We start from the raw sequence: 25045 nt of genomic DNA, 5'->3' as shown, positions 1-25045 counted from the left end.
GAGTTTTAGTAAAAGATAATGTTGAGTTCAGATTAAATGATGGTTCAAAAAGAGTAACTGTAACAAGCAGTAGCAAATATCTGACAAGTCTATCATTTTCACCGACATTAAGTCTACAATTAGGTTTTCAACCGGATACAAATGTACTGAGTAAAACTTCAACACATCCAGCAAACATTATGTTGGGTTTGCCTTCACAACTTTTCGTATACAGTGATATAATTGAACCACAATTGGTGGGCGATATAATGGCAAAAGTAATTCGAATCGTTGTTATCGATAATAAACACTACATTTACGGTACACATCATACGCAATTATTTTCGCATCCGCATTACGTGCCTCTGTTGAAAAGGGAATTTGAAAACATTGAAATTGATATAAGAAGTGCAACTGGTGAGAAAGTGCCATTTCAGTTTGGAACAGTGTGCGTTAAACTTCATTTTAAAAAAATTTCGTAATGCCTTCATGTCATTATCACGATTACTACATCAATCAAGCTGGTTCAGGTGTAGGTGCTATTTACAAAGGAATTAGTTACCAAAAGGGTTATGGTATTGGTAGTTTTTTACGGGGACTTTTTCGTACGGTAATGCCGTTAATAAAGAGTGGTGTTAAAACAATTGGTAAGGAAACACTACGCACTGGTTCAAATTTTCTTGGCGACATTGTTAATGAGGTGCCTGTAAAGGATGCATTCAAGACACGTGTAAATGAGTCAGTTGAAAATTTGAAACGAAAAGCTCAAGATAAATTAGACAACTTGGTAGGATCTGGATCTATAAAAAGAAGGCTAGTACAAAATAAAAGTCAGAATAGTTCTTCACGTCGTTCTGCAAAGAAGTGTAAAACGAGTTCAGTTATTAAACATCAAGATATCTTTAGCTAGAATGTCGTTTTTACATCCTCATAGTTGTGAGTGCGCGAAAAGTGAATTGGATCTTTTTGCTTTACCGCCAACTCAAACAAGCATCGAAAGCGGTCAATGGGTTCATTACAAAACTGTATCTAGTATATCTGAAAATAGTCCTTTAGAATTTGTAATACCAGGTGGTGAAGACTATATAGATTTATCGCAAACTTTACTTTCACTTTGTATTAAAATATGCAAAGATGACGGTAGTAATTATACCGCTGAAGATACAATTGGTCCAGTTAATAATATTCTCCACTCAATGTTTAGTCAAGTTGATGTATACCTAAATCAAAAACTGATTTCACCACCAAATAATACATACGCTTATAAATGTTATTTGGAGACACTTTTAAATTATGACTCAGGGGCGAAGAATTCCCATTTAACTTGTGGATTATGGTACGCCGATACGGCAGGCAAAATGAATGTAGTAACCAATGAGAACAGTGGATTCGCCAATAGACTCAAACTAACGTCGACGAGTAAAGAAGTCGATCTTATTGGTCACTTAAATTGTGATATATTTAATCAAGAAAAATTTTTAATCAACGGTGTAGAAATGAGATTAAAATTTGTACGTTCTCGTGATAGTTTTGCATTGATGTCATCAAATAATCTTAATGGAAAAATTCAAATTACTGATGCAACTCTAATGATTAGAAGAAATCGGATAAATCCAAGCGTATTACTTGCGCATGCAAAGGCTTTAGAGCTTTCAACTGCAAAATATCCAATTACGCGAACAGAATTAAAGGTTTTGACTATACCGCAAGGAGTACAAGGAAAATCATTGGATAATGTTTATTTGGGCCAACTTCCAAAAAGATGTGCATTGTGCTTTGTGACAAATAAAGCATTTAACGGTGATTATTCCTTAAATCCATTTAATTTCGAAAACTTTGGTTTAAACTATCTATCCTTGTACGTGGATGGTAACCAAATTCCTAGTAAACCCTTACAACCTACATTTATCGGTCCAAATAAGAAATTTGTTTCAATGTACCACACATTATTTTCTGGTACTGGTATACATTTTCTAAACACTGGAAATGGGATTTCACGTGATAATTATGCTGATGGATATTCAATAGCTGTTTTTGATTTGACACCTGACTTATCATCGCATAATGCTCTTTCATGGAATTTGATAAAGAACGGAAGTTTACGAATAGAAGTTGGTTTTAACACTGCTCTTACAGAAACTGTCAATTGTTTAGTGTATGGTGAATTTGATAGTGTAATAGAAATTGATAAAAAACGTAATGTAATTGTAGATTATAGTAGTTGATAAATTTATATAAGTGATAAATAAATTGCTATTACAAATGAAAAATTTGCTACTTTCATTTTACCCGTCATCCGAAATGGTTGTGTTTGTGGATTTTCAAGGGTTCAATTACGGTAATTGTACCGAAACTTTAACCATAAAAGAATTAGCTGTATTTAATACGAACAAAAGCGCACCAGACATCTTTTTGTTTAAACCACCCGATGATCTTTCAACCTTACCGCATCGTTATCAGAAGCAAGCCGATTGGTTGACGAATAACTTTCACGGGCTTTCTTGGAACTGCGGTAATTACGACTACGAAAAGTTGTCTGAAATATTGAATGAAACTACGAAAAATTCAAAGTGTATATACGTGAAAGGAATAGATAAGAAGCGTCTACTTTTGAAACGTTTACCAAAAAGTCAAATTGTAAACATTGAAGATTTAGAGTGTCCATCGCTTCGTTACTTGAGAGAACATTTTGATACGAATTGTTGTGTGAATCATATAATCAGCGATTCGGTGTGCGCTGTTCAAAACGTACAAAACTTGGCTAGTTGGTACAATGAATACTTTACAACTCAAAACGTGTCTGGAGATGATCTCTCGGAAGAAAAGACACCACGTTCTTGTTTCTGCGTATAACACTCTACCTGTCCTAATCACCAGACCCTCTATGGTTATTATCAACAGAGACCCTGATTACCTCCCGGGTAGTCATTGGATGGCTGTTTACATTGATAAATTTGGTTTCGCATACTTCTTTGATAGTTTTGGAAATCAGCCGCCTCCGAATATTTTAAAATTTCTTAGAAAAAATGCTATGATGTGGTCTTACAATATTTCTCAAATTCAAGATTTTTCTTCAACCGTCTGTGGCAAATACTGTACTTTATTTCTTTTAAACTACGCATTAGGCAATTCTGTTGATGATTTTCTAAAGTTATTTAACAAAGATTTTCACAATAATGACAAACTATGCAACAAAATGTTTAACAAATATTTCATGAATAAATAAAGACTTTGCAAGATCCATGTTTTTTTCTTTCTTTCCTTATATCTCGTTACTCACCAGCATGACGCGGACGGGGCGCGGCGCGGACGACGGGGCGGCGGCGCGGAAACGGGCGCGGGACGGGGTGGCGGCGGCGCGGGAACGGGCGCGACACACACACACACACATTCTGGGTTAAATCAAAATAAAATCACAGAAATCATATTTATTAGATTTATTTATTTATTAAAAGATTAAATAATACATCTTATATTATTATACATCTCTATAGCCATATGGTAAGGTGTCAAAAGAACCATCATCTAAACGTCGTCGTTTTGTATAATTTATACGATACGTCTTAGTTGTTTCTTTTGTCATAACATCATAAGTCTCATTTCGAATTATTGTGCGATCGGTCAATTTAACAGTTTGGTCGGTGTTATTACACAGCATGTCTTTTATTTTGTCGAAATTAACTAATTGAGCATTTTGATAATGCAAACTTAACCCCTTGACTTTACACACAGTTTGAATTTTGTGCTCATTTTCATTCCAAAATTTGTAGGCATAATTTTTAGGACCCCCACTGACAAATTCAGTTATATAACTACCTTCGCCATATTCAATCATTTCGTCAGTGAGGTCACCTAGGAAATCGCCAGTAGGAGGTTCATATTCCCCTTCTTTTTTAACGAAAATGATACTATCGGTATCAAAATACAATACCCTTTTGCCAAGGGGTTTTAAATACTTATATAATTCTAAGCGTGCACCGGCTGTTGTATAGCATGCAAGAGCTACATTTACCGTTTTCATGGGCGCTATATCTTCCTCTACACGTTCCCATGTTGCCAGAATAACGTCTTCGTTAATATGTAATAGACTATTTACAATTGCAGATTGATTTGTTAGCAACTTAAACAGCTCATGGGGATCGCTAATTATATCAGTTTTTTTAAGATTTTCCTTTTGGCCAAACTTTCCCCAAAAGCTGTTTAACATTATTTTAGCGAGAAATCTGAGACCGGAATTTTTTGATACGTTGGTTGGATCGAGTTTTATACCTTCTCGTTCCTCGTATTGTTGAATATATACATTTTTGTCTTCATCGGTACTTACCCAAGATGGCCAACCAGAACACTCGACCTTTAATTTTACGAATGCATTAATGTATTCTGAAAAGAGTCCGCCCGATTTATTACCCCGATCGTAAATTTCTACATTGTATTCCCAAATTTCAATAAGTTCCACTATACTGTACCCTTCTTCAATAGCTACACGTAATTCATCGGCCACATATGTCCCAGTAAATTGCCGATCGACATCCTCGTGAAAACAATTGTCTTGATAATTAGCTTCAGCGCAGGTACGACATAATGGAAATGTCAATTTTCCATTACATCGAAATGGTAACACAGGATGGTAAAGTTGAGCAGGAGGTAATACAGTGCACTTTACTAAACCTTCGACAGAATTTAGGTCGACATTTGCGCATTCCTCTTGCCCAACATAAATCTTTTTCGGATGCCCAATTGGATATTTCCCGTATTTATTAATGAATGGGTATAGGGAACAAACATCCTGATAAGCTATTTTCTCGTTTTCATTACATTTATAATATAATTTACAAGCATTTGTTCTTCCTCCAAAGAAGCCATCGCGTGGGTTTAAAGGAGTGTGTTTATTCAAATAATTTCGATTATCAATGAAATTTTTTAATTCTGGGTTCTCTTTAATTTGGTCTTTAAATATACATTCCCTCATTGTAATTAAGTTATAGCCATATGTTCTAATACTCTCTTCTTTACTTTGTGTATTTTCACGACGCAAGAATAACGCGTCGTTTTTATCGGATAATTTCTGGGTTTGATTAAAAAAACATAGCTCGCACCCGTGCCACCAGCACCCATGGAATTCATAAACGGTATTCGTCTCTTCACAATACCCGTCAACTAGCATACCCTCTTTTAACCGGACTTCTCGCGCATTTCCGCTATGGATAATATGAACGTTACTTTTTTTCGATTCCCAAAGTAGCCAATTTATAGCAATGACACTTTGTTTGTCAGCGGTTCTGTACCCAGATACTGGTATGATACCGATTGAATTTTCGCGTAAATAGTTGCGTCGGAATACTAAATTGCATGCTGAGGCGATTGTAATGCATTCTAAAAACGGATCTACATTATTGGTCTTCAAAAAACATTCCCGAAATCGAATACAGCTTTTTCTCAATATATCCACATCAGAAATGCAATACTTAAGGAATTCTACTTGAAAATTAAACACAAAATTATTGGTCACTTGTTCTGAATGCCATGATAAAAATTTTACACGATCTTTCTCACTCATAGTGTTATATCCGTAATACTCAGGATCGGGAATTTTTCCTATGTAATTTTGATTATTCAAAGTGTTAAATAAATGGGGAAAATAACCTTTTGTTTCTTGTATATTGAATGCTTTAGGCAATTGAGATAATGGTAACTGCAAAAAATTTAAACTGTCTATAAAACGAATTGAAGAACCACAAGTTATAACTAACAATTTTGTTCCCGAACGAACCACCTCCGGTTGCCACCTACTGCTATTTGCAAAAAGTTCACGTAATATAAAACAGCCATCGAAACCTCTCATATTGTGAGCGATTGCTGTAACTTTGAATTTTTTCGATTGTTTAGCGATATGATTTAACAAATTTGTTACTGCGTCCTCATAAAAAATATGTTGTCTTACTCCACAAAAATTACAGTTTACTGAAATGTCATCTTCATTAATACAATGTGCACAAACTTGTTGTGCCACACACAAATTTACTTCGTGTAGGTACGCATTATTGATAGTTTTTTCTTGTCTTGTTTCAAAATCGTAATAAACAAATAAGTATTTGTGTTGATTGTCTAATTGCTTGTTTTGATTAATTTTGTTTTGTTTCATGAAACAAAAATGCCTTATTGGTCTGTTTACACCGCAGGTTCGGCAAAACTTCATACCGCAAATATGTTTTGAACTTTTAGAATCAAGTTTTACGAAAGTTAAACATGTTGGGCATTTTTTTATTTTCGCGCATATATTTTTTGTAATATGATTTTCAAAACATTGGGCACCCCGAAAATTTCTTTGACAATTTTGACATTTTATATCGCTATGAACTAAATTACAAGGTGGCTTTTCTAAACAACAGGGACACGTGTAGGGGCAAGATTTGTGACGATCACGACGTGAATATCGTACTCGGCAAAGATCACAGAAATACGCTGTCGCGAATGCACCGGTTGTACTTAGAATTACATTGAAATGATTCTCCTCAAATATCAAATTTAAACTTGGCCTTCCTTGAGCCCGTGGACCGACATAGTACACTGATCGACCCATTCTATCATCGTATACAATAATTGTATAATTTGCCAAATATTTCTGAAATTTCTCAACATGTGTGTAATTACCTCCATTTGCTAAATCGACATCAGCCTCTCTACATAATTCAGCACCTAATTGTTCTAAAAGTTTTTTCCCGTTTATTCCTTTAAATTTTTCTAAAGTGGATCTTTTAAAATTATTATTGCAATACTCTCTTGCGACTACTAATGCTAATGCTAAACAATTATTGTTATCATTTTCAATAACATATATGCTATTTTTACTAAGACAATGTTCATTATAACTTACGGCTAATCCATCGGTGGCGGTACGAAATCCTTTTCCCACAGGTAAAGCCACCCTGTCCACCCGTATCGATAAACGATCATTAACAAAGAACGCACGATTGCTCTGAAGAACATTTCCTACAGTTTCCATCACCATTGCGACATTATATTGGGATAATTTGCGGAAGGAAATGTAAACAGGTCGCTCGGGGAATTCTTCATTTTCGAGAACTAAGCCGACATAGTCATCACTTGAAAATCCTCTAAAAATGTGCGCCAACAGTTCTTCAATTGCATTCTATTAAACGAAAATATCATTAATTAATTAACTAATTTACAAACATAACGTGACACTTACTTGCATCCATTCAATTGGATTCTCCGGCGCATTATCTTTAAAGGAAAACCTCATACGTCTCGCTAATGTATTAAACTTTTTTATGAATGATTCATTTTCTCCATTTTTATTAATAAAGTTAAATTCTGTAAGAAAATATTGAAGTATTCACATATTCAATAAGTTGTTGCTATTACTTACCATCAGCAAAATTTTCAAAGACTTCATTATCGTCAATTTGACCAGCACCGATTTGATTTACAAGTGTATCTACAAACACGTACATTTATAATATAGAAATGAGTATGTAATTAATTACCTAAAGGACCATCTTCGAAGTTAGGGAGGCGTCTTTTTAAAGCATTCACTGTAAATATTATAATTAATGATTAATCTATTATTATATAAATTATAAAGTATTTACCTGATTCTGTTGCCTTAGATGTTGAGGGTTGCAGGTTGGTAAATTCATCAAAACGAGAGGTTGATGGTTGATTTAGGGCTCTTTTCATCGTGGTTTTGGCTAGATATAAATATTACATTATTTTTTATTATTATTATTATTATTATTATTATTATTATTGTTGATTACTTACACATAGTCGATTGCACATCGTTAGGAAAGTTAAAATTTTCCATGTACCAGGACTCGTCATCGCACTTGTTATTCACATTATCATCTATAAACAATTATTTTTTGTTTAATTCCTAACAATGTATTAATAGACGACTTACCAGTTAAGTTCCTTATTCCATGAGCGATTTCATCGGAAAAATTATTGCACATTTGTCCTAATAATCAACATGTAAATTAATAATTATGCTCACAATATTATTTGTATTATTACTTACCCATATTATTAACTTGATTCGACATTTGGTCATAAGAAACTTGCTCCCAAGCTTCTAATGAATAATTATTAAAGACAATCTTGATATTGATATAATTAAAAGCGTCGCGTAACATTTCTGGTGTTTTAAAAAACCCAGCATGGTATAAGTATAACACATTTTTTACACTTTGTTCGTTTAGAAAAGATGTAAACTGATGCATTTTGCTGAACTGCAAAACAGGTCACACACACACACAGGTTGCACAAGACTTTAGAAGTGCCAAAAACCACGACGAAAAGAGGCCTTTTACAACATTTGAAGAGATTTTATACAATGACTTACCCCACTCTCTTCAAATGCAAAGTCAAAGTAAATTAGCCCTTAAACCTCTGACAATGTAATTAGTAGTTGGGCCCAAATTTGTTCGACTTGGATACGTAATAACGAAAATTTCACCAATTTTAAGTTTAAATTATTTTATTTATTTATTTATTTATTTATTTATTTATTTAAAAACATTACTTTAAAAGAAAAATTATATCATTCTTATTCAGGTCTAAAATTAAATGACGATGAAATTCTGGCAGGTAATTTTTCTTATAGTATTTAAGTATAATTTTTATTTAATTGTTTTAATCAACAGTACCAATTATATTCAAATACGTCTTCTCTATACACGAATCAATTTTTTTTTTCAAAAATTTGAAATTTGTATCACGGCAATCAAAAGTTGAATTAATAAAGTTTTACACTGATTTGAAATCTCCTCAGACATTTAGACGAGACAGCAAAGCGTCCGGTAAATCGGTCTTTTATTATACATTAACAAATTTGAAAGTTACAGCGGTTCAAGTGGCAGCCGTCATTAATGAATGGAAATTCTCAAATAAAGTTGTATTTCAATTCTATACATTATGTCATCAAATATTTCTTATTTTCCGTTACAAACCAAATAACATTGTTTGATTTTATACAATTAAATATTAAATTAATAATATTTTCTTTGACTGATTGAAATCAGTAAAGCGGCAGGTAAATCGGTCTTTTATTACATTACATTAGGAAATTACTTACATACCATTGCATTTAGAAAGTACATAACAACACATTTCTAGCGCCAAAAGTCTTGAGAAAATTAATTTTTGTCTTATCATCATCTTTTATAACGCAGACAGTAATTTTTTGATTTTTATTTCAATGTAAGTAAAATCAGAATTTAAATATCTTGAAACACACATACAAAAGAGTTGTATTACAGAGAACAAATTTTCTCAATGTACATGTTATAATGATTCCTTGTTCTATGATTTACTTAATAATATGAAAACAAAGTTGTTACATATAGATTGATACAATTAAAAATGCTGAATTATGAAACGCACATTTGATAACGTAAATTTGGAGTCAAACCGGTGATGAGTGACGACATAGTTGCGCTTCAAGACCAAAAGGCTTAAATAGGTATTTAATTACCTTTTCGTTCCACAACCACCCTTTACTCATTTCAGTTGCGACTCTCGACTAACAACAATCGTAAATGGCTGGTAAGTTACAAATTTTATAACATGTTTCTCATAATAATAATAATAATAATTATTTTACATTTAAGAGGAACAATGGATTGTGTTATACGCAAATAGGGAGCAACGGCTGCGAATAAGGAGGAGGAGGATAAGAAATCAAGTTCTAGAGGACCAGAAGATCTGATGTAAATGGTGTGCGAGAAGAGAGCGGAAAGTATGATGCGCTCATGTGCATAACAGCATGATTCTGCGATGCACACGGTGTTCCACGGAGATGCTACACAGGGCCAACGTAAACTGCCCTGTGAGGCATAATCTGGGGCGTCAAAAAAAAAAACCCTATTACTCAACGAGAAGAATCGCCATATTCCAAGAATCTGATGACGATCGGATATCAAGCGACGAAAGCGGCGTGGAAGATGCATAATTTCATATGTATATACTATAATTTTGAATAAATGCTTATTTTAATAAATTTTGTTTAATTTATTACAACTTTTAATTAATTCATTAATTAATAACAATAATTAATCTGACAGAAAGTGTAGCGGTCATTAAGAGAAAGTTGCAGCGGTCATTAGATAATGACCTCATTAGCACTAATTGCTCGCTTATACTACTTCGATTGCACACGATTGCTGGAAACTGATTCTTATGTAGAATTTCTTGCTGAATTCGAATCTGCAGGTCGCTTTTTGATTTGGAATTGTCATCATTATGAAAAAGACGTTTTTCTGAAAATTTTTGAAAAACTTAAATTGCGCAAATTTTGTGTTTACATCGTCATATTTTCCTTCTGAATACATCTACAAAATTCATTTTTTTGCATTAAATTTCCCAATATACAGCGTGCTCAAAAACAGGCGGACCAACTCAATGGTGTGTGGTGAGAAGTGGTTACATATAATGGTAAAAATAGTAAAAAAATTCATTGTATTAAAGTTATTGATAAATAACTAATTTTAGGTAAACGATAGGTGGCAACGTTGTCTAACAGTCATGATCGCAATAGAATCTGAGCAACAATAAAAATAAATTATTTTTGAAAAGGTTTCCTAGGAAATAATTTCCATTGTTGGCACATCTACACATTGTGATTTTTTGGATGAATTTTAATTTTTTTAAATTAAAAAAACTGCTAAAATCTGATAGTTAATTTTAAAATAATTATTCATCGTTTTGTTACGGAACGATTACCTGGTATGAAACATAACAATATAAGAAATAATGAAAACTAAAGAAGTTAACACAATAAGTTTGTAGCTCCAGATTTTTTAAAATATAACTTTAGGAATTTTTTCAACATTTTTACCGTAATCTGCACTTGCTTCTCAATAACGTACCACTGAGTTGGTGCGGCAGTTTTTGAGCACTCTGTATGTAGATTTTAACGTATATAAACAAGCTGTAGATTTTACAAAAGAAAAGTAAGAAAATTGCAATTTTCTTGTAACGTGTCATATTTCTGTAGTGGAAATTTCGACATGCGAGAATTTTTTTTATTTAACAAGATAGATTTCTACATATGTGAGATGAAATGATGCCAATAGTTCAAATAAGTTTTTGCTGCAAGAATCATTTCGATATCTGTAATATTTACCAAGTTATTGCAATTTAAAGTTACTGTAATATGCGCGCCAGGTGGAGATCACGGCATATCTCCCTTCGTAGTCACTATAGAGCCACTGGACCAAGCTCGCTACTTCAAATGCCGCACTATGTCGTTCAATTATTAATTACAAATATTTCAAAGGTCAAAAAACGGTTAATAATAAAATAATTAATAATTTTCACCTCAATATGCAGTTTATTTACTAACTAAATCCCTTGAAATTAGTTAAAATTACACATTTTGGTCATTTCTTTTTTGACCTTTTAAGTCCAGCAGGTAACCAGTTTAAGGATGTTGTGTCTATAAAACGAAGCCCTGCAATTGCTTTCTTTTTCTGGTTAATAAATCAGTCATCGCATGATGGTAAATTGAAAATGCTTTAATAATAATCTTTGTATCGTAATTCACGTATTCACAAAAGTGATCGAACGAAGAATCTCTATTACTCATTGTTTAAAAAGCACTTACGTGATTTTTGCATTTTTGAGTAATTTAGCTCATTTTTGAGTTATAAAGTCACATATGTAAAAAAACGACGAAAAAAGTAATGAATTAGGAATAAAATGCGTCATTTTAACCAACTGCAAAGGATTTAGTTAATAAATAAATTGTTTTGACGTGAAAAATTATTGATGATTTTATTATTTACCGTCTTTTTTTACCTAACGAGTTTGGTCCAGTGGCCCTATAGTCACTACAAAGGGAGATATGCCGCGATCTCCACCTCGCACGCATATTACAGTAACTTTAAACAGTAAAAATATGTTGACTATTAAAGATATCGAAATGATTCTTGCACCAAAAACTTATTTGGACTATTGGCGTCATTTCATCTCTCCTATGTAGGCTCTATCTTTTAAAATAAAAAAAATTCTTGCATCTCGAAAATTTCACTACACAAATATTACACAAAACAAAAAAAATGTAGATTTTCTTACTTTCTTTTGTAAAATCTAAAACTTGTTTATATACGTTGGAATCTATATTTATTGGAAAATCTAGTGCAAAAAAATTAAGTTTCTAGTTTTATTCATAAGGAAAATATGACGATGTAAAAACAAAATTTGCACAAATTTAGTTTTTCAAAAATTTTCAGATAAACATCTTTTTCATAACGAAGGCAATTCCAAATCAAAAAGCGACCTACAGATTCGAATTCGGCAGGAAATTTTACATAAGAATCAGTTTTGAGTAATCGTGTGCAGTCGAGTCCAGACGGCAGTGTTGAATTTTGGGTAGCTTGCTCCCGGACTATCTTTTAACGGAACTGGATCGCTACAAGCGGCCATGGAAAAACTTGCCAAAATTTCATAAAATCAGTATACTCCCTCCAAGCGGGCCACAAATCACCGATTGTATTTCAGTCGCGTTTCGCAGTTAATTAAAAAAATGACCTATTGTCTCCCTGACGTGCCCCATAACGGCTTAATTAATCGATTTAATTTCCCGTTGTCGTCCGTGTCTTCGGCTCCAGGCGATCGAAATTCGCGATAGGCCAAGTGTGGCCTGTCGCGAATGTTTTTAGTGATTTATTATCATCTGCGGTCGTGTTCGATCAGGCTGAAGCGATTGTGCTCGCGGCCACTTGTTGAGAGTCCTCTTCCACACACCACACCACACAAAATGATTCTGTTCCAGCTGATTGACCAAGCCCGTTCCGGATGACGCTTCCCTTAATCGCGCTAATGCATCGTTTAATTTAACGCGGCCGTTAGACAGACGATTAACATTGCTACAGCTGTAATAATAATTAAATCGATTTTTCGCCCGTTTTTTATTGGCTGAGGGAGTCGATCGGCCTTGCTCCGCAGACAAATCGCTGCTCATGTCCGACAAACGACCAGCGAGGGATTTATGGTGCTTTCTCGCCATCGGCGCCATATCGTTCACGTGATAACTTGCGATAACATCGTCAAGGTTGGGGGCGACCTCCACGTCCTTGCCCTCACGCATCCTCTTCCAAACAGATTGGGATGAACGGTTATCGCGTTTTTCAAACGGGGTTTTTATGCGGTTTTGCTTATGACAAGGGATAAGGGATGGGTTGGGACACTGGAACTTTAGGGTTGGGATATCTATCAGCGATACGCGGTTAACAAATACAAAAAGGTGACGACAGGGGTTTTATTTGAACCAATACTCGGAAAAACCCGGGGCCGCCTGGGAAAATTTAACACCGGTCTACTGATAATGTGTGTGTTGATAATAATAAAATTTAACTACCTACATTTACTGTTTTTGGAAAAAACATAGTGAACGTAAACAAACATATAAATGAATCGAGAATACGAGCGCTCTAACATCTGAAAAAAATCCATAAACATTACCTGAACGTTGCTTCTGGCTGTACAAACTTTAGAAAACTTTGAAACTTGGCCAAAGGAATTGCCTGTTTATTGTTGTAATAATAAACCCTCATCAATATGGCTTACAGAAACTTGTAACAGATACAAAATTCAGTAATTATCTAGGTGTAAAACGGGACTTTTTGCAAAACTTTTTGTTGCATATGTCTTTAAAACCTTTCTGAATCTTGATGATGGCCTTGAATGTTTGGGGTTGTACAGTTATTCCGAAAAGAAAGTTTTCTTGTGAAAACATACTTTTTTGCATAGGAAGCCCATCAAGTTTTATTGACCATAACGGCTTTTACCAACCAATTCCCTAATTACTTGTAAAAAATATAGAAATGTTGAGATCTGCATTCTCAACAGACTAAGAACAACTGACGACTAAAATATTCATGCGAAACTTAAGAAAAAATTATTAAAAATTAAAAATTTGCGCTTCTTTCTGTATTTTTTAAAGCACTGCCAACATAGTTATAAGGTACATACAGGAAAAATGTTTAAAGGAAAGTTGTAGAGAATTAAATTTCCTTTCAAAATGTCAGTCAGATCATATTTTTATCTCCAACGATTTAGGCCCTAAAAACGTTCAAAGACGCTCAACCGTTTAATTTTACCGATGGTCAAGTAAGGGAAAGTTCGTTTTGGTAAATATACGACGTTGTGCAAAGAATTTTCGCTTTGAATTATCAATTTGTGTTCCTCCTAATATTTTTGCAAACACAGCGAAAACAGTTGAAGAAAAAAAAAATCTTAGGATCGCATAGGAACTAAGTTGTAGAGATTTATAGGTATAAAAACTATCCGCAATACCGCAATTTCTATCTTCAGAAATCTTCAAGTTTAGCTATGAATTAACTTTCCGATACTTGACCTACCATAAAATGAAACAAACCCGTCGCTTGTGCGTCTTTGGAAGACGCTTTGGGGCCTAAATGGTTAAAGATAAAGGGATAGAGTTTTGCCGACTTTTCTGAAGGAAAAACTCCCTACAACTTTCTTCTTAACATTTTTCTTCTACATGTAAGGGTATTCGCAAGGTTTTGAAAAATATGGGTCAGAAAACAAAATGGTAAAAGTTTATTTTTTTTTAAATACAGGGTGGTCCAGCCCAGCTCCCGTCTTCTTTAGCTCAGTTATTATTAAAGTTGGAATTTTGGATATTTTGTAGATATTGTTTACACTGTAGGGGCCGGTTTACAGAACATTTTAATTACAATCAAATTTAAATTACTATTACTATTAAATTACTATTAAAAAAATCGGTTTTACATCTTTGGTTTTATTAATCATAAAAAATGGAAACAGTGTTTTTTTAACGACGTTGTTATTACACAAGTGTTAAATAAGGTCTGATATATTATTAAGTAAGTAATATTAAGTAAGTTTGCTTGATTTGAATTACTACAGGTTATTTACAATTAATTTTCAATTAATTTCCACACTTTTTAAACTTTTTATTTTGCTTATTTTAAGTGACAACCTCTGGGCATTTTTATATTATTCGATGCAGAATCAAAAAAACAACATTTTTTCTTATTACAACACTAACGTAAATTCTAACACATTCGGAGTTATTTACAAAAAACTTGTTTTTGTCTGCTATTTTATTAACAAATTTATTGAATATAAATCTAAGATAGCTCTAATCCTGTTTATTTTTATATTATTAGATGCAGAATTAAAAAGGCACAATTTTTGTTATCACAACCATATTGCAAGTCTTAACACTTTCGGAATTATTTCCCAAAAATATTAACCATGTTCGAATTTTAATCATTAAAGTCATTTGTCATTGACAGAATGAGTTTTTAGCAAATAATTTCGAATGTGTTAGGATTTGTAACAGGGCTTTGATAGCAAAAAAATTTTGTTTTTTAATTCTGCATCAATTGACATAGAAAGGAACAGTGTTGAAACCATCTTCGATATGTATTTATTAAAATCATCATTAAAATACTTGACCAAACAAGTTTTATCAAATAGCTCCGAATTTATTAATTTATTACGATTTACGTTAGGGTTGTAATATAAAAAGTTGTTCTTTTATTAATTCTGCATCGAATGATATAAAAAAAATTGTAAACAGTCTGTAGTAATACACATCAATCAAACTTAATTAATAAGTCTGTTAGACCTTGTTCAACATTTTTACTAAATATTAAAAATAAAAGTGTAAAACATTTTTTTGGTTTTTATTTTTTTAACAATAAGCCCTGAACCGATTTGAACAATCCGTTAAGAACATGTAAGAAGCTAAAAAGGTATTATAATGAGCACAAAAAAATAAAAGCTTGCCATTATTTTTTGGGACATTCTGTATAGTCAAAAATATCTTCCTGAAATGTGTCCTAGAGTATAAATAACATCTACAAAATATCAAAACTCCAACTTTAACAGTAACTGAGCTACAGAAGACGGGAGCTGGGCTGGACCACCACCCTGTATAATTTGCGATAAATTTTTTGCATTGTCTCTATCTGCCTGTCGTTTCGTATCCTGTGTCTTACATATCCGGAGTGATGACTGAACAATGTTAGGTAAATGATTATTTAAAATAAACGACTGTATGCCAAATATTATAAAGCAAGTAAAGGACATTTCAACAAAGCATTTAACATTTAACATTTAACATTTTAACATTTAACAAATCAAAAAGCCCGTTTTATAGTTACTATTTTTATTTGTTTCTAACAGTTTTGTACATTATCAGATATTTTTCCTCAGTGTTAAATTCAATATTTAAATGTTTATCGACTTTCTTTACATTCGAAAACAAATATTTATTTTTCGAAAAAATTTGAGTGAAAATGCAAAGGATTTGAAGATAACTTTATTTGTGTAACACGGTCGAGTCATCGTGCATACCCTCCCACTTTCTCCACCCTTGAAAACTCGGTAAAATTATGGCAAAGTTTCGTCTGTCATCTAAATCTGTCGAAACCTGACCTAACTACAAATTAGCTTCTTGTTAGCTCGCAAATCTCGCCTAAAAAGCTGGTTGAGCTAGGGGACCGTATCAGATCCTGGCTAGAAATTTCGTTGCAGAATGAAATCGGCGCCGAGATTCTTTTGTAGTGGACTCAAGAGTCACAAGGGTCGTTTCCCGTCATCGATTCAGCAATCTGTTTCTCTACCTCATTCGTTATTATATCACATCACATTGCGATGAAGCCGACAGCGCTAAAACTTCACCGCAGCATCACTCCGGAGAGAATAAGATTAAATTATATAAGGAAATATTTTCCGAAATGCTGAAATACTTTGTATACATCGTGATTATTCAAATGTGGAAAGTTTTAAAACTTGTAAAGTTTCCCAAATTGTTGGAACTTGATTAATATTAAAACTTCGTTTATGGAAATCGCACCGTTAAACACTGGATCTTTTTCATCCCGCGTACGTTTTTAGGACGTATTTATAACGCAGTAAAGGGCCGATAGTAAAACGTTTTGTTGCATTTTAGACAACCGTGTCATCTGTTCAAGCGCTTTATTGCCGAGAACAGGCCCTCCATTCGATTTTATAGCTTAATCCGACTACTTCAAATGCAAGGAAGAGAACCTGGTCATCTCTCCTCACCCAATAACATTATTATCTCACGTGGCACTCACTTCTTACCATGGATTACCCGAAACAATCCCGGGGAACGCGTAATTTATTGCCATATCCCGAATGCCAGAAGCCCGTGCAACTTTCATCCTCTTAACGTCAGCAAAGGCACGTTCATTCCAAGACGAAGATTCCCAGCTCAGTCCGCGCAACCTCGCTGCTGCGAATGCATCTTCGGCAATTATTCCGTTAATTATAGCACGAGATTCGCGCTAATTTGCTGTTCCGAAGTGGTTTGCTCTCAACAACTGATTTTATTATGCACGAGCTCGATGCCAAAAGAAGAAAATCCGGAGTTACGGATTTTCAGCGCGTCTTCAATTCCTTTTGTTTCTCAACCTTTGTAAACTCGCCCTCTTTGAGGATACACCGGCTAAAAAGGTAAAACATTCCCTCTTTCCATTGAGCCGCGTTCACTCGGGGCTCTGTCATCAGCTTCAGGCGTTATTAGCACTAGTTATTTCTGATTTTGATTGCAGGGAAAATTTCATGTGTAGGCACTTTGGGTGAAAAATGGAATTTTCGGTGAATACTTCCGTAAATAAATTTTACTTTAACCCAATTAGCTTAGACAAAGGGGGTATTAGCGCGAATACCGCTGCATTAAATGCGCAAATTTTAAAGCAAAAGTGAATTATCGTGTATCAGTGCATTTTACATACGTTTATGAAAGCCTGCATTAGCCTCATTATATTTCCAGTGAAAAGAAACGGATCGTATGTGCCGGCGCAATATTCCGCGCTATTCAATCCGACGCCATTCATCAGATAAACATAAGTTTGGAGTGAAGTGTTAATTTCGGTGGTGAGGCTGTTACGGAAAGGCATTTCTTTGAAGGGTCGTATTAATGGCAGCACATGGTGCAAGTCAGAAAGCCAACGAATGGAGTGGAAATGTCAGAAAATCGCGTGTCATGAACGATGATAAATTTTCGATAGACTAAGGTTACTACAATCAAGCGGGGAAAAAACTTGTGTGGTCCCATTTGGTGCATTTTATGCGGTCTAAACCTAATACACTGCACCAGACTTGGATAAATTTCATGGAAATGGGTTTAAAAATAAAGAAGTTAGAATCATGTATACAGAACGTGCCAGGCTTGTACCCCCCGTTACCGATCATATTTTTAGATCAAGATAAGGTTTCCACCGAAAACACTGCGGTTCGATTTTATAGCAGATTTTACTTCCGTTCCACCATGACTTATTTAGCATAAAAATAAATACAATGCGTTCAAAAATGGTTGTTCATCAAGTCACCTATATACACTGCTCAACAATTGAAGTGGATATTGAGAGAAATTCTAAATTTTGGTAATTCATTGTATATTAAATAACAAAAAACAGTCACAATAAATAAATTTATACTCGTTCACACTCAAAATTAAAAACTGAAAAAAATTGTCCGTGAAAAACCAGAACTAGAAGTAAAACAAAAAATGAATAAAACCTAACGAAACTTAAAAGTTCTCGAAAGTCAAATTTTACACCGTCCCTGCAAAAACCTAGTACCGTGTAGGTCCTCCCCTGGCTCTAAGCAGGGCTCTTACTCGATTGAAGAGACTCATTATTAAATTATTAATAAAATCTTAAGGTATCGATCCCAAATTTCTTACAATTCATTAGTCAGTTCTTGTAACGTTTTAAGAGGCTGCTGGAGCTGGTTTAAACACCTAGACATTTCGGTCCAAACATGTTCAATGCAGTTCATGTCAGGCGAACAAGGTGGCCACTCCATTCGTGTAATGCCATGATGCTCTATGCGCTTATTCAAAATTATGGCGCGATGAGGGCGGGCATTATCATCAACAAAGACGAATCTTTCGCCTATTGCACAAAAAAATTGTACAATTATCGGGTCTATTACTCTATCCCGAGAACGCTCAGCAGTCATTGCTTTATTAATCAAGACCAATAGGTCTGTGCGGCCATTAAAACATATGCCTCCCCACACGCACACTGATCCGCCACCAAAAAGAGTGGTTGGAGCCATCACATTTGCATTGTACCGTTGTCGTCTTTCCTTCCACACTTTTTAGCATTTTAGCTAAGAGAACAACGGTATAATGAAAATCCAACCACTCTTTTTGGTGGGGGGCAGTTTGCGTATGGGGAGGCATATGTTTTAATAGCCGCACAAACCTATTGGTCTTAATTAATAAAACAATGACTGCTGTCCGCTATCGAGACAGAGTGATAGAGCCGATAATTGTGTCATTTTTTGGTGCAATAGGCAAACGATTCGTATTTATTGACGATAATGCCCGCCCTCGTCGCGCCAGAATTGTGAATGAGCGCATAGGACACCATGGCATTACACGAATGGAGTGGCCACCCTGTTCGCCTGACATGAACTGCATCGAACATGTTTGGGCCGAAATGTTTAGGCATTTAAACCAGCTCCAGCAGTCTCCTGACACTTTACAAGAGCTGGCTAATGCATTGCAAGGAATTTGGGAAGTGATACCTCAAGATTTTATGAACAATTTGATAATGAGTCTCTCCAATTGAGTAAGAGCACTGCTAACGGCCAGGAGAGGTCCTACACGGTACAAGGTTTTTGTAGGGATGATGTAAAATTTAAATTTGAGATCTTTTAAGTTTCGTTACGTTTTATTCGATTTTGTGTTTTACTTCTAGTGGTGGTTTTTTACGGACAATTTTTTTCAGTTTTTAATTTTGAGTGTAAACGAATATAAATTTATTTTTTGTAATTGTTTTTTGTTATTTAATATACAATGAATTACCAAAATTTAGAATTTCTCTCAATATCCTCTTCAATTGTTGAGCAGTGTATTTAAATGTTATGTGCCGCTTAATTTAAATATGAAAATAATGCAAAAAGGCTTCGAATTTAAAAACGAAACAACAACAATAATTACACAAATATAAAATACAAATGAACACCAACCTAACACTTGAAACAACTTTGCTGAAAAATTCAAAAAAGTGAGTAATTCAAAGATTTGACAGAGATGACAATACTCAGATTACAATAGTCATTTGAACGGAGCGGCACATTGAGTGGTACAATTTTACTTGAAGTAGAAGCATTTACTCTGTAACATTTACTGTAGTATTAACTTTTACATAAGGTAAAAACTTTAGTGCTTAGTAAATGCTACGGCTTTCCTAATGTCAATTGATTGCCATTTATTTTTTTATTTTTGGTAAAGTGAAAATAGTGTTAGAAATGGTGTTTGCAGCCTTGTGAGGATTTGTTCGCCCTAGTGATGTAGTACTTAAGTAGTAGACGCAGGGAGAGACTCCCCAGGTTATGAAGTACCAAGGGGATAGAGGGACGGTATTCTGGAGGACAAGGGACAGAAAGAGCCCCCAGGGCAGACAGAATTAGGCAGTGAAAGAGTTCACAAGTGTTAATTACCAAAGTGAATGAATCTTGATTTGAGCTTTTTGAATTTATTTGACTAATTTTAATAAAGTTTTATAACAATAGTTAGTAGTTATCATTTTGATCATGAGTGAGAGTAAAAATGATGTTGGGAAGCAAATGCGAAGGATTGATGCTTTATTAAAGGATATTAATTTTTTATGATTATTTTAGTATTAGTAGGTACAATCTGTAAGCCTTATTGCTCTGGATCTCTGGGTGTGCGCTATCCTTTTTGCAGATTCAGTTTTACGCACTGGTTTAGACGAAAATCCTCAGCACTTTCTTGAAACCCAGGATAAACAAGATTTTTTTTGAATATTTCCATTTTTATTACATTTTCTGATCGTATTTGATTTTCTGCAGATTATAGTGGTCCTCATCCATTTAACGTTCTCTGCATTAAAAGTAGAAGAATTCTTTATTTTGATCATAATGTTCTACGTATTTGACTATGATTTATATTATTATGGGTAAAACTAACTATTTTAAACAGTTTTTTGACGAAATCACGAAATCTAAGTTACTCGCAAAACTTCAGTAAATACTTCACGATGATGCAAATGCTACAGATAATTTTCCATAGTATTGTCCTCTATATACCAAAGTACATAAAGCAAAGTCTGAATTATTTAGTTTAGGTATACTGTGAAATAAATGCTACGTTAGGTAGTATTTACTTGAAGTAAAAACTACAACGTGGAATATTTACTAGAAGTAAAAGCAAATATTTTTTTTAATCATGCCACTCAAAGGACTTGAATTCCATAGGTGACTTGATGAACAACCATTCTTGAACACATTGTATTAACTATTTTAGTTTTTTACAATACTTGGAATTTTTTACCTAAATTTATACCTGATGGTAACTTACCTTCAAAAAATTATTTTTTTAAAACTCGCTATGCCAATGTTTTATGCAGTTTTTTGTGCCTTCGGAATCCATACGTCTAATAAGTTTTCGAGAAAATTGCTAACAATAATACCCAAAAATACGGATAATTACTGTATGGTCACATTTGTTTTTTATTTTTGCCTTCAAAGAGAAAAGTTTTTTGTCTCGCCTTAGTTCGGCTATTTTTCCTAATCAATTTAAGGCCGTGGTAGGAGGCATCCTTAGATCTGGTTACTTTTATGTTTATGAATTCGTTTCGAGCGACGCAAAGAATCTCAAAGTTTTCACATTTGCTTGAATGACTCTCTAAAAGCGTTTTACTAAAGAAGACATTTTTAACGCGAGTTCCACTGGAATGCATCTAAGATTAACGTATTTTGTGCGAATGACGTTAATTCGAGTCCTGAAACATTTCCAGAACCGCAATTTCAAGAATTTGGATAACCATTCTGGTTATGTGTTTTGCAAAGGTGAATTGGCATAAATAAACAAATTTATCTTACGAGTCCAGCCTTTCGACCTTATATCTATCATAACACTGTTTCTCACGTCAAAACAACGTGTGATAATGGTTAAACAGTCCACTCCTATCTCGGTTTCAACAGTTAATATATCATTTTTCCTAATTAAAAAGTAATAAGTGTCGCAAGTGTTTTTAAAAAGCCGGCCAGTGGAGTACCATTGGGGTTTTAAATCATATTTCAGGCTATTTTAGGCGACTTTTTATCCCACTATCCGCACCCACACACAAATTACCCTCCAATTTCTCTAGAGGAAAGCAGTGGGTGTGTTTTGTGTCGTACATACGGCCTAAATCGGATTCAGGCCGATGTATTATTAACATTCTCTAATATGATTCCCTCCAACGTCCTGTTATTGAATGTTAATAAAATAGATTACAGTAACAAGCTGTACACATCGGCTTAATTGCCCCAATACATTTTCTTAATAGAAGCGCCATTAATCAAATTCGAAGCGAACTGACAAATCAATTGAAATTACGCACCAGATTTTCCTTCAATCGGGTTATGTTTGTGTGGATGCATATTTGATAATAACTTGCTTCCGGTTAGTGTGTAAAGTTCACATTCTGCAACTTTAATGCTCTCGCAAGATAAATAATAAAGAGGACGGGGGCGAGACGAGAGATGAAGAGTTTATGCCATGTGCCTGGATTCCATAAAAAATTATTGGTAACCTCATCTTTTCCTCCATATCTCCGATATGAATCAAAGACGTGCCCGTGTGGTGTTTGATCAAGACGAATTCCTCAATTGTGTACATAATTCCATCTTGTTTGCATACTTGGGAAAATTTTATTTGTTCAGTGGAAACGCATTCGAACTTCTGGATTGGTTTTCAGTTTGGAACTTGCCTTTTTTGTTTTCTTGCTTGTTTGAATAAAACCAGCGTTGGCACAGTTTTACTAAAACGTAAATGTTGGGGCCAGTGGGTTTAACATTAATTTTTGCGACTGGGAGAGACGTCTTGGTGGCACCCAATTTGTTCAGCGCAAAAGCGATCGGACCGTTGGTTGGGACTTGCTCACTCTTTTTGTTTATTGGTGGAGGGCCAACGTTACCAATATTTCACGGCAGAGGAGCCCAAAAGGCGATAAATCTCGTCCGGAGGGGGGAAGGCCTAAATGTTCGCGTTGTGTTCCCACCATAAATTCGTCGCGTGAAACCATCCATTTGTTCGGTAGATAAAGTCGAGTTTCTACGTCTGTCGTGCTTATAGTTGTTGGTATACAGGGCCTTCTCCCGTGTGAATTGTAAACGTAGATTAATGTGCTGCACAGACGGACGGACGCACGCGTCGAGTCGACCCTGGTGTTCCTTCACTGATCCTCTCTGTGTCAACAAACCAACAGTAATTGCACCGCGTTCGCGTGGCCCGGTATTAGCTGGATAATGGCACTAATGATACAACCTCGATTCCCATTACGGATTTTGTCCTGGGAAAATCGGACGACGAACAGCCAAGACCTGGCTAAATCGATCAGCGAAGGCATTTCGAGCTTAAATCGACGAGCTTTCGGACGAATTTACATGAGATGATTTGACGAAAAGACGGGGGACGAAAGCGGGGCCTTGCGAACTTACTTGTTTTCTACCAAATATATAATTTGTGTTAATCCTGAATTTATCACTTATCAATTTCTGGAGTAGAAGGGTAAGCTGCTTTTGAATTTTTTTATTGCGATGGCACTATAGTGTGCACAAAGGGACAGTAGACTCTTGATTATTCGGTCTCAGCACATCTGGAATGATGTTATCCGAAACCATTATTTTACCTGATTTTCCCAAAAAAAAATAATTTTGAAGACGTAATTTACTGGATCTTGGATAAAAATCAGTGATTCACGTAACATCGTCTGAAGATAATCCAAATGTTGAAACTGAAGATCTTTATGATCTCAGAAACAGAGTGTGAAGAAGTGAGCTATACATAATATATTACTTTATCCACACACGTTTTTATTCATATAAATTGATAGAGATTTTTTATATACATTGCTACTGTTTTTATTGCGACATTTTGGTATATTACAAAAAAGCATCGATCTTCAAAACCCTGAAGTCTGTCGTCTATGATTCATTTCATACCCTTAACATTATCATTTGACTTAGAAATTTGAAAAATTTTATCACCTCCATCCCCAATGTACAGGCTGTTCTAATAATGATAGTTATCTGAAAATTTGCATTCAACCATAATCCGTTAGGTCTTGATCAATGAAAATATTTTCAGCATGGTGCCACTTCCGGTTATACCGGAAGTCGTTATCAACTTTCTTATTTTAAATAGAAAGCTACGTTTTTAATGCATTTTAGATTGTTTGAGTTATTTTAAGGGAGTTTTTATCATATTTTGTTATACCTAAGTCGTTTTCAAAATATTTTGGGTTTTTTGAAATTTTTTGGATTTGCATCTTTGACTTCAAAAACTTGACGTTTTTAAAAATTTTGAAATATTTTTTGGCTTATTTAAAAGAGGAGGTTTAAATCTTTTTCATCGTGTTTCATCGTGACAGACCCGTCAATATAATGCAAAAGGCTTCGAATTCAAAAACAAAAATCACGGAAAAATAAAACAAATCAAGACAAAGAACTTTTTTTAAAAAATGCTAAAAAGTGAGTAAAAAGCTAAATGAAAAATTTGACAGAGAAATTACAATAGTCATTTGGAAGCAGCGGCACATTGAATTTGAATTCCATAGTTAACTTGATGAACAGCCATTTTTGAACACATTGTATCTGTGGTTAGAATTTCCCACATTGTCAAAAAATGCCAACATAACTTGAAAATTATCACAGGTAGGTATTGGAAATGCTAATAATATTGTTGAAGAATTAAATTTTTTCCACCTAGTGAAATAAAAATTGAGGCATTCTATTTGAAAAAAAAAGATTTATAACTTGTAGACATTGTTCAAAAATAACGTTAAGATTTTGGAGTAGTAAACTTTTTTCCAATTGTGAAAGATGTAGGCTTTCTTTTTTGATTTTCCAAATACGATCCTTAAAACTTTGAAAGTAGCAGAATTACCGATTTTTGAAATGAAAGGTGCAAAAGCAAATTTTTTTAAAAAAAACTAAATTTAGGTACAAGGAAAGCTGAAGAAAATCCTCGTGAAATAACTGGATTTATCTAAAAACG

The 25045-nt window shown here is 34.3% G+C and overlaps 1 protein-coding gene and 1 non-coding gene across 13 annotated transcripts in view; one reads left to right on the top strand and one right to left on the bottom strand.

The window, feature by feature from the left end:
- The window catches only part of kek5 (kekkon 5), a 176315-nt gene that overhangs the window by 122835 nt on the left and 28435 nt on the right, over nucleotides 1–25045 (top strand). For 2 of the 11 annotated variants that reach the window (XM_064358671.1, XM_015979394.2), the window contains exon 1: nucleotides 17256–17478. The exons of 6 other annotated variants lie outside the window; for them this stretch is intronic. The gene's annotated coding sequence lies outside the window, so the exon portion shown is untranslated. Of the gene's footprint in view, nucleotides 1–17255; nucleotides 17479–23098; nucleotides 23558–25045 lie in introns of those variants that run through there. 3 more of the 11 variants (XM_064358676.1, XM_015979392.2, XM_008194486.3) reach the window with 3 other exon arrangements.
- Nucleotides 3363–9360, bottom strand: LOC103312396 (uncharacterized). 2 transcript variants are annotated; one of them, XR_010335395.1, is made up of 8 exons: nucleotides 8021–9360; nucleotides 7904–7960; nucleotides 7765–7848; nucleotides 7593–7691; nucleotides 7488–7535; nucleotides 7370–7438; nucleotides 7190–7314; nucleotides 3363–7129 (listed from the first exon to the last, which is right to left on the bottom strand). It is a non-coding gene; the product is annotated as an uncharacterized LOC103312396 (transcript). The 2 variants fall into 2 exon arrangements; XR_010335394.1 differs by having other exon boundaries at nucleotides 7904–9354.

Source organism: Tribolium castaneum, chromosome 9, assembly GCF_031307605.1.
Source record: "Tribolium castaneum strain GA2 chromosome 9, icTriCast1.1, whole genome shotgun sequence".
Taxonomy (NCBI): domain Eukaryota; kingdom Metazoa; phylum Arthropoda; class Insecta; order Coleoptera; family Tenebrionidae; genus Tribolium; species Tribolium castaneum.
Note: the sequence above shows the minus strand (reverse complement) of the source record. Positions and strands in the feature narration are given on the sequence as shown.